This window comes from Phaenicophaeus curvirostris, unplaced genomic scaffold, assembly GCF_032191515.1.
Source record: "Phaenicophaeus curvirostris isolate KB17595 unplaced genomic scaffold, BPBGC_Pcur_1.0 scaffold_191, whole genome shotgun sequence".
Classification (NCBI taxonomy): domain Eukaryota; kingdom Metazoa; phylum Chordata; class Aves; order Cuculiformes; family Cuculidae; genus Phaenicophaeus; species Phaenicophaeus curvirostris.
Window position 1 is genome coordinate 10,490 of NW_027206807.1, and position 9,329 is coordinate 19,818.

Below are 9,329 nucleotides of genomic sequence, written 5' to 3' on the forward strand. Positions count from 1 at the left end.
AACCCGGCCCCAGGTCAGTCTGCACCCAAACCTTGGCGATGAACATCGCCTCGCAGACTGGCCGGGACCGGGGAAAAAAAACCCAGCTGGGGGAAAAAAAAAAAATCCCCCAGCTGGGGTTTTTTTATTCTAATATTTTTATTTTTTAAAAAAGCTAAGTACCTGCAAAGTAAAACATCATACACACACAACCTCAAAAAGCAACCCCACCACCCCCAAACCACACACACAAACCCTCCCCCAGAAACCCCTCCTCATTCTCCAGCCATGCAGTCAACCTCCTGCCGGCCACAACAGGCCATCCCGCCTAAGCCCCGTGGCTCCCTAGGAACAGCGTTCCCAGGTGCCTCAAAATTTAGCCCTGCCTGGAGAAAACCCGGCCCCAGGTCAGTCTGCACCCAAACCTTGGCGATGAACATCGCCTCGCAGACTGGCCGGGACTGGGGAAAAAAAACCCAGCTGGGGGAAAAAAAAAAAATCCCCCAGCTGGGGTTTTTTTATTCTAATATTTTTATTTTTTTAAAAAAAGCTAAGTACCTGCAAAGCAAAACATCATACACACACAATCTCAAAAAGCAACCCTACCACCCCCAAACCACACACACAAACCCTCCCCCAGAAACCCCTCCTCATTCTCCAGCCATGCAGTCAACCTCCTGCCGGCCACAACAGGCCATCCTGCCTAGGCCCCGTGGCTCCCTAGGAACAGCTTTCCCGGGCACCTCAAAATCTAGCCCTGCCTAAAAAAAACCTGGCCCCAGGTCAGTCTACACCCAAACCTTGGCGATGAACATCGCCTCGCAGACTGGCCGAGACCGGGGAAAAAAACCAAGCTGGGAGAAGAACTATTACAAATCCCAGCAGGGCTTTCTTCAATCTATTCTCAATTTTTGGTCCTAACTGCTTCCAAAGGAAAACACTCCATTCCACATACCAGCTCTAAAGAGACAACATTAAATGACACCCACCTCCACATACCCAGATGCTAATACACCTTCACAAACACACCTCCATGCACCCAAATCCTCAACCCTAGACACAGTCAGACACATCAAATCTTAAGTCCCACATAAGTAACCATAACTACCGCACACACCATAAGTAGCATACTGGATTATAAACTGCTTTGCTGCTGCTTCAATGGCTCAGCCCCAGAGCCTTGATCATCGCTACTGCAGCTGTGTAGCCAGGAAAATTCTACTCTCCTCACCTGCTTCACCTATGGCTACTTGTTCAGCAGTGTATGACCCTAGACTACAAGTACTCAGCATGTCAGCATATTAACCATACAATTACTTCATTGCCTTGGGCAGAGCAGCTCCAGCCAGACAAACACATAGAGCAACACCACACATGATAGACCAATTGCAATCCAGATAGAAAAGAAGACTCTAAGGAGGATGACACCCAGACCAGAGATGCCATGGGGCAGGAAGACCTAGAGACTGCAAGGAGAACTCAATAACAGTTCTGGAATAGTAGCCCCTTCCAAAGGGATATGGCCACAAGTGGGAGGATGGACATATAAGAAGCTGTGCCTAAAGACTTAAAATGTAGGTAACAGATGCAAAAAGTCCCAGAAGGGGGGGGGGGGGAAGGGACACAAAAAGTCCCAGAAGGGGGGGGGGGGGGAAGGGACGCAAAAAGTCCCAGAAGGGGGGGGGGGGGGAAGGGACGCAAAAAGTCCCAGAAGGGGGGGGGGGGGGAAGGGACGCAAAAAGTCCCAGAAGGGGGGGGGGGGGAAGGGACGCAAAAAGTCCCAGAAGGGGGGGGGGGGGGAAGGGACGCAAAAAGTCCCAGAAGGGGGGGGGGGGGGAAGGGACGCAAAAAGTCCCAGAAGGGGGGGGGGGGGAAGGGACGCAAAAAGTCCCAGAAGGGGGGGGGGGGGGAAGGGACGCAAAAAGTCCCAGAAGGGGGGGGGGGGGAAGGGACGCAAAAAGTCCCAGAAGGGGGGGGGGGGGAAGGGACGCAAAAAGTCCCAGAAGGGGGGGGGGGGGAAGGGACGCAAAAAGTCCCAGAAGGGGGGGGGGGGGAAGGGACGCAAAAAAGTCCCAGAAGGGGTGGGGGGGAAGGGACGCAAAAAAGTCCCAGAAGGGGTGGGGGGGAAGGGACGCAAAAAAGTCCCAGAAGGGGGGGGGGAAAGGGACGCAAAAAGAGACCGTAGAGATGAAGGCCAAGTGTGCCTTGAGCACAGAGAGCATCAAGACCTGTGGAAGACCCAAGGCACAGTACACATACTACATCAACAACACAACAGCTGGAACTGCCCTGCCCCGGCACATGCTATCTTCGGCCTGAGAAGTAAGCCCCTCTGCCTTTACCTGCCCAAACAGGACTGTCCCAGCATAGTACTCTTCTCTATGCTACTACTGCTAAAACCCCTCCTGGCTAGGACAAACCACCTCCCTTCTTCCCAACATAACCTCAGCCCCAATCCCTCAACTTAACTCTCAGAGGTCCGAGAGCCTGAAGCCATGCTTGGCAGAAGCAGCCCAAACCGCATCCGCTGTCAAGAATGATCCTGCAGTCTCCGGGTTCCTCTGCATCTGCAAGAAGACAGAACAAAAAACACAATGTCAACAGTCAGCTCCACACTACGCAGGGCCCCGCTTGTGGCGAATCCACAGGCCCACGCTCCACCTCCCCGCTACCCGACTGACCTCAACTACTCTTCCCATTCCAAAGGCAGCCCACGTGGCACCTACAAAAGAGAAACACACAGCTGAGTTGCTCTGTCAAACTTGCCTCTTGGACATCTGTTCAGACAACAGCCTCCTCACCTCTTGGACCATTTGTCTATGCGAAGCTTCACCCCTCTAGGCTGCGTGTAGCACCTACAGAAGATAAAGCAAAAACACACCTGCTCAGATACTACCCTAAAACAAAGACAGCCCACTGTCCTTATTCCCCAGCTCCTGCTCCCTTACCTTAACTGCTCCCCACCTCGGGCACCACCATCTTCTCCTCTCAATTTCAGGCTTACGCACCACCTGTAATACACAAACAGCAAGGAAGGCTTGTGAATCCATAAACTAAGACATGTGAGCAATAACTGCTTCTTCACGTAACTCACCGTTGCTGTCCTTCACTGACATGGCTCCCAGACCGGTATTCCATTTTGCTCATTGCTCTGTATCTTGAAAGACAAAAAATATAACCAAAACACAATTACTAACTGTGTAGGTACAAATAATACCTAACTGCTGACTCAGCAGCCAACCCACCTGGTTATGGGAATTTACCCCCGATTCAATGGTCACCCTTTGCAGCCAGACCCGATGCCTCTGCACCTGTAAAACTCAACATTCAATAACTCACCTCCAGACTCAAGAATAACTAAACAATTCCACACGCTGCTTTGATTCAGGAATACCAACTCTTCTTCACACAACAGCCAGGCAGAAAAAAAAAAAAGATAAAATCAAATCTTAACAACCGTACACACCAGATCTATTGCCCCGAGAATTTAACCTGCCCTACCGACACGTCAGCAGCATATCTCAGATGACTTTGGTCATTCCCTCTGTGGCTGCACAACCAACCAAAAATAATTCTCCTCACCCCATATATATCTATGACTACTTGCTCTGTAATGCACCGTGTAGCCTCACCCTTCAAAGTCTAACTATATGGAAATATCTAAAGACAGAATTTCACTGCTATTCTTCTGCTAACTACCGTTTCTTTAGCTCAGGCAGAGCAGCTCCAGCCAGATACAAACGTGCACAGACTGACTCTGCACAGAAAACCAACGATGGGATGCAGAAACAAAAAGGAAAGTCAGTAAGAATGACTCTCAAAAGAGAGCTGGCACTGGGCAAGAAGATGTAGGGAGCTGCAAGAAAGATTGTCAGCCCTTGAAAAATGGAAGACTGTGGCCCCTTAAAGAGACTTAGCCACAATTAGAAGGATGTGAGGCTGAGCCCTGCTTAAAGATGCAAAACAGTATATATGGAAGAAGTCCCAGAACAGGGATTTAAGAAAATGGAACAACGAGGGCTGAGGATGCTGACATGTCCTGCAATGCCTATGCAATACGAAACTGACCGCAAATTGCCAAAAGGCAAGACCTATCTGCGCTTTAAGATCACAATGCAAGAAAAGCAGTGTCCGATCGGCACCTTACTAAGAACAGACATCCAAGAGTCCAGAGATGACACGTGGCTCAAACACAAAGATGACATCAAGACCTGCAGAAGATTTAAGACACAGCAGAGTCTACGTAGTCTAAACAACGAGACAGATACAGGCTGGAACTGCCCTGCCTGGCACATGCTAGCTTGGGGCTGAAAATTAAACCCCTCTCCAACCTTGTAACGAGGCATATTCATCCTGCACAACCCTCTACCCTACGCTAAATCCCCTCCCTGCAATTCTCAACATTATGCCCTCTTCCTGGCCCAAAACCACAGCCCCATTTACTTTCTGAGGACCGAGGGCCTGAAGCCATCCTTGGCAGAAAAACTCAAACTGCATCAACTAACTGGAAAAATCCTGCACAGTCACATTGTCCTGGACTATAATCGGCAAAAAAAAAAAAAACAGACAGAAAACACAATGCCAAACCAGCATCGCACCGCTCGCTGCAAACATCTTGTACTACAACCACTGCAAAACTGCCGAGGCATTCTGCTCGCCTGTTCAGTGCCAATTCAAACATTGGATGCTGCAGTCATCGCCACCTGGGGCACTTCAGGTAGACAGAAAATTCACTATTGCGCTTCTGAGAAATCAGTCCCGTGCTCCATCTCTCTACCGTCCATTTCACCTCAACTGCTCTTCACATTCTAAAAGTGGACCGCACAGCATCTGCAAAACCAAAGGCCAATGTTCAATGGAGTTGCTGTGTACTACGGGGTTCTAACGCACCTATTTGAACAACCTCCTCACCTCTCAGACCACAGGTCAGCATGAAGCCTCACCCCTCTGAGGCTGTATTTGGCACCTGCCACAGAAAAAGCATGCTTATGTACTACACTAAAGCACAGGCTGCCTCAAGCGAGGCCCATCTCCCACTGCGTTACCTTGACTGCTCAGATGCCCAGCTTCCCTCATCCTCTGTGGTTGTGCTGAGGCTCGAGCTCCACCTGTAATATACAAACAGCAAGGATGATTGTAACTTCATGGAATAAAACCGGCACACAGTAACTGATCGTACAGCCACCAGTTACAACTTCCCTACCGACACCACAGCCAACTCACCTCACGATGACACTTTACCCGCTACCCCATCAACAGTCTTTGGCACACAAGTCATCCCTCTGAATCTGAAAAAAAGACAAAAAAAAAGAAGTTACCTCATCACTCAGTGAAAACTCGCAGTTCCAGACCTCTTGCTTCATCTCAGCAAAACCATCTGTACTGCGCATTACAGCCAAGCAAAGCTAGTCCACAACCAAACCCAAACGTGAACTTCCCCTCCCTTGACGTTCAAACCCCTTCGCTACCGCTCCCGCTGCCTTCTCCCACGCAGTTTTGGTCATCCCCTCCGTGGCCCCGGAAACTACTAGCATAAACTACCCTCCTGACCCGCCACACCTAGGGCCGCTACTTCTGCAAAGTAATGGACGCCCCTAGACCGCAACATCTAGTCTCATCAAAACTTTAAGCGTGCAATCGGGCCACTCTACCTCGGCTGACTGTTATCGCCTCCTCTACGCACCGGGCAGAGCAGCTCCAACCAGACACAAATACACACAGAACACCAGCGCACACAAGACAGATGTCATGAACCGGGGACAAAAGTAGAGTCACAGCGACAAGGAGGACTCCGGGACCACGCGTGCCAGCGGGCAAGGCAATGGACAGGGCTCCGAGGGAGAACCTACGGCAGCCCTGGAAAAGCCATGAACCGTGCAGGGTTCCAAATAGACATGGCTGCAACTGGCAAGATGAATGGGCAAGAAGCCCCTTTTAAAGGCCTAAAGATGCAGAGGATGCACGGAACGAGTCCCAGAACAGGGATCCAAGAAAACGGATGACTAACTATCCCAAATGTCAAAGTGGGCTGCGAGGCTGCAGCAAAAGACAACTGAGTGGATTCTTCCAAACGCAAGACTGATCCGGATTTTAGGAGCACGATGCAAGAAAGGCAGTGTCCATTCAACACTGCCTTGACAAGTACAAGCATTCAAGACCCTAGAGATTCTGCTTGAGGCACATCCTACGCGCCTTTAAAGCAAGAAAACATCAAGACCTGCAGAAAGTTTAAGACACCACACGTGGACTACAAAAACTAGACAACAACAGACACAGGCTGGAACTGCCCTGCCCAGGCAGGGTTTGGGCTGAGAAGTAGTCCCCTCTGCCTTCACCTGCCCAAAGAAGACTCTCCCTGTACCGCCCTCTCCCCTGTGCTACTTTTAAAACCCCTCCCTGCCGTTCCCAGCTCCGCTCCCTCTGCCACAGCCCACCCCAGCCCTGGTCCCTCAACTTAACTTTCAGACCACCGGGAGACATCCTCAGGAGGAAAAAAGAATGCTCCGACAGCATCAGCTCCCTGGGATGATCCTACAGTTGCCCGGTTCCGCTTTGCCATCTGCGAGAAAACAAAAGGAAAAACTAAAACGGTGCCGACAGTCAGCACTGCGCTGATCAGTGTCAGCATCTCACGGGACCGCTTCCTCTGCCTCACTGCCATGTTGTTCCACTGACTTGCTCTGCAGCCGTCCTCGTGTCAGATGCTACAGCTGTTATCACTCAGGGTAACTACATTAAGACCATAACTACCACACTTGTGAGAAACCTGTCCCGTGCTCTTTCTCCCTACTATTCAGCTCATCTGAAGTGCTCTTTCTGTTGCCCCTGTGGTCCGCAGAGCACCTGCCAAACCAAAGGTTAAATACATAACTGAGATGCCGAATACTACTTCCCTCTTCGAGACATACTTAACTTCCTCCTCACCGTCAGCCCCACAGTGGTGAGAATAAACCAGACTACCTCACCGGCACCCCAAAATTCCATGCTATCTGCTTACCTCTGAAAGATGAGTCATGGAGATCCAAATTCTAGGAAGTTACCAGACTTTAGTGGCAGAAGTGAACAAAAAGAACTTGAAAAAATATAACCTCTACTCGTTTTCAAAAAGAGCAAACGCACAAGACCTAAAACCACAGGATGCTCACCACACAGCAAAGGAGACTGGAATTATAGAGGCGGTCAGCCAATGAAAAACTCACAGCAGTGGGATTTGACTCATTTTAGACCTAAAATGGAAACTCAATGAACATAAAAAACCCCCACAATGGATAACAGGGACAAGGTAACAACTGCTGTGAGCAATAATAGAGCAAACCTCACTGGTAAGTTCAGGAAAAACCCAAAACTCTACTAAATAAGGGAGGTTTGTGTGCCCACAGACCGGATGAAGAAGAGTTGCTCAGCTGCTAACCGTTACAAGTCAAAACAATGACCAGCCTCTTCCCTGAGAAATGCAGGAGACGGGGACAGAATCCTGCACTGCAGAGAGGCAGCGAGTCCGTACCTTTAAGTAACGAGGTCTCTGATGTTCAGATGGATGGAGGCAGGACAGATGCAAAGATGTCAGTCGAGGAATGCAATAAGTAGAAGGTACAAGGGAGCAGAGATCTCAGAGTCCTAGAGATTACACTTTCTAGGGCAACTAATACTTCTCAAGATAAAACTCCTCTGATGCGCAAACCAGACAATTGCTGTACGAGGGTCCAGATGATCCATACCTTATGTCTCATCCTCATCGTCACCTCCCATCGACTGCAGAGAGACTAGAACGACAGAAACCTGAATGACACTTACATCTGACCACCCAACCGACCCGAGGAAAACTGATGAACCCATCTCCCTTTCCCCACTTCCAAACCGTTAAAGCCCTTTTCCACCCCTGAAGAGTCAGAGGAGGAACCCTGCTCCTTCCTAACAGAACCTGCCCTATATTTTAACTCCTTGACCCTTCTGTGTTGATGTTCTTTGGGAGCTGCGCTTCTGAGCTTTTCCCAGGGTTCCCCTGGTCCCTTCTGTCTTCCACCAGCCTACAGAATCAAGTTACCCCCCTAGGCTAATATACCAAAACCTAAATTACTATCCCCCGTGAGGTGCCTGCTACAAACTGCAGAGACTCTAGGATGAATGCATCACACAGAATGAGGAGGAGCCACAAGTTGCCCCATAACCAGAAATCCTAGACAAAGGCAAAACACCCAGGAAAAAAAAAAAACAACAAACAAACAAACTAACAAACCCCCCAAAAAAACCTGCTAAAACATCATGCCCCCTCAAACACCAAACCAAAAAGTACTGACCTAAAACCAAACACACACCTACGTACAAAAGAAAAAAATGCAGTCACAGCAGCATGAGCTGTAAAAAAAAAAAAAGCTTACTGTTCCAGCATACCCTCAACAAAAGCCACAATGAGCTGAAACAGCAGCAAAGCTCTGATCTCAAGGAGAGCCAGAGGCTGAATGACCTCCCCAGCCAAGGCCTGTGGCTTATATACCCCCTAGGCCTTCACACACATCACCTGTGAATAGGGTGGGGCGAACCCCCTCAAAGGTATAAATAGGGCCTGGGGAGCAGCTGTGTTTTATTAACTCTACCTTACATTTTCAGCAAGAACGATGCTGTTACTATGCCTGAAAGCCTCCTTGCGAGGAATAATGGTATGTGTGCTTTTACCGCAATGCTGCCTCTTGTGACAGCGATGAGACTAGGTAGTGAACAATTTAGAGCTGGACTTTTTGGTTCCTTTCCTTTACCGTGCCGCAATACAATTTTTGTTCTCTGGTATTCCTGCACCCCTACTCTTTTATTTTCCTGTGCTGCTTTCTCTCTTCCCCGCCCCCCCCCAATCTTTAGTATCTGTCTTGTGTCCGTAGTTCTTGTTTTCTTTTTCCATCTTTGTCCCAATCTGCATTTTTTTCTTTTTCCTGGTCCCTGGAGTTCGTTTGTTCTTTCTCTGCACCTGCGAGTGCCTTGCCTTCCTTTCTCTTTTCCCATTCCTCTATTTCTTTCTCTATCCTTTTGTATTTCTCGCTGTTGCTGTTCCAGCTTTTCTGTTCACTTTGTATCTTGATATTCCCCTTTACCGCTCCTCTTGCTGTTTCAAAATCTTTGTGCTAGTTCCTGCCCTTTTTTATAATCCTCTGTCTGTAGGGCTCCTAGTTCCTCTCAAACAAGTCAGCTCTTCTTTATGTACGCAGGTGGCTTTATAAGAGTGCCAGGCTGAAATGTTCCTCTTAGCTTCTGGTCAGAGAAGCGCTGCTGAAAAGATCCATGTGTTGTTATCTTCAGGATGACTGAAGTGGCAGAGCTTTAGGGTATTTTGTTCCCCTCTCCTCCTCCCCACCCAAGTG

The 9,329-nt window shown here is 49.1% G+C and overlaps 1 long non-coding RNA gene across 1 annotated transcript; it reads right to left on the reverse strand.

Moving 5' to 3' along the window:
• Positions 1 to 5,047: 5,047 nt before the first annotated feature.
• Positions 5,048 to 7,558, reverse strand: LOC138734748 (uncharacterized). Its single transcript, XR_011339625.1, has 3 exons — positions 7,484 to 7,558; positions 5,203 to 5,267; positions 5,048 to 5,087 (listed from the first exon to the last, which is right to left on the reverse strand). It is a non-coding gene; the product is annotated as an uncharacterized lncRNA (long non-coding RNA).
• Positions 7,559 to 9,329: the final 1,771 nt, after the last annotated feature.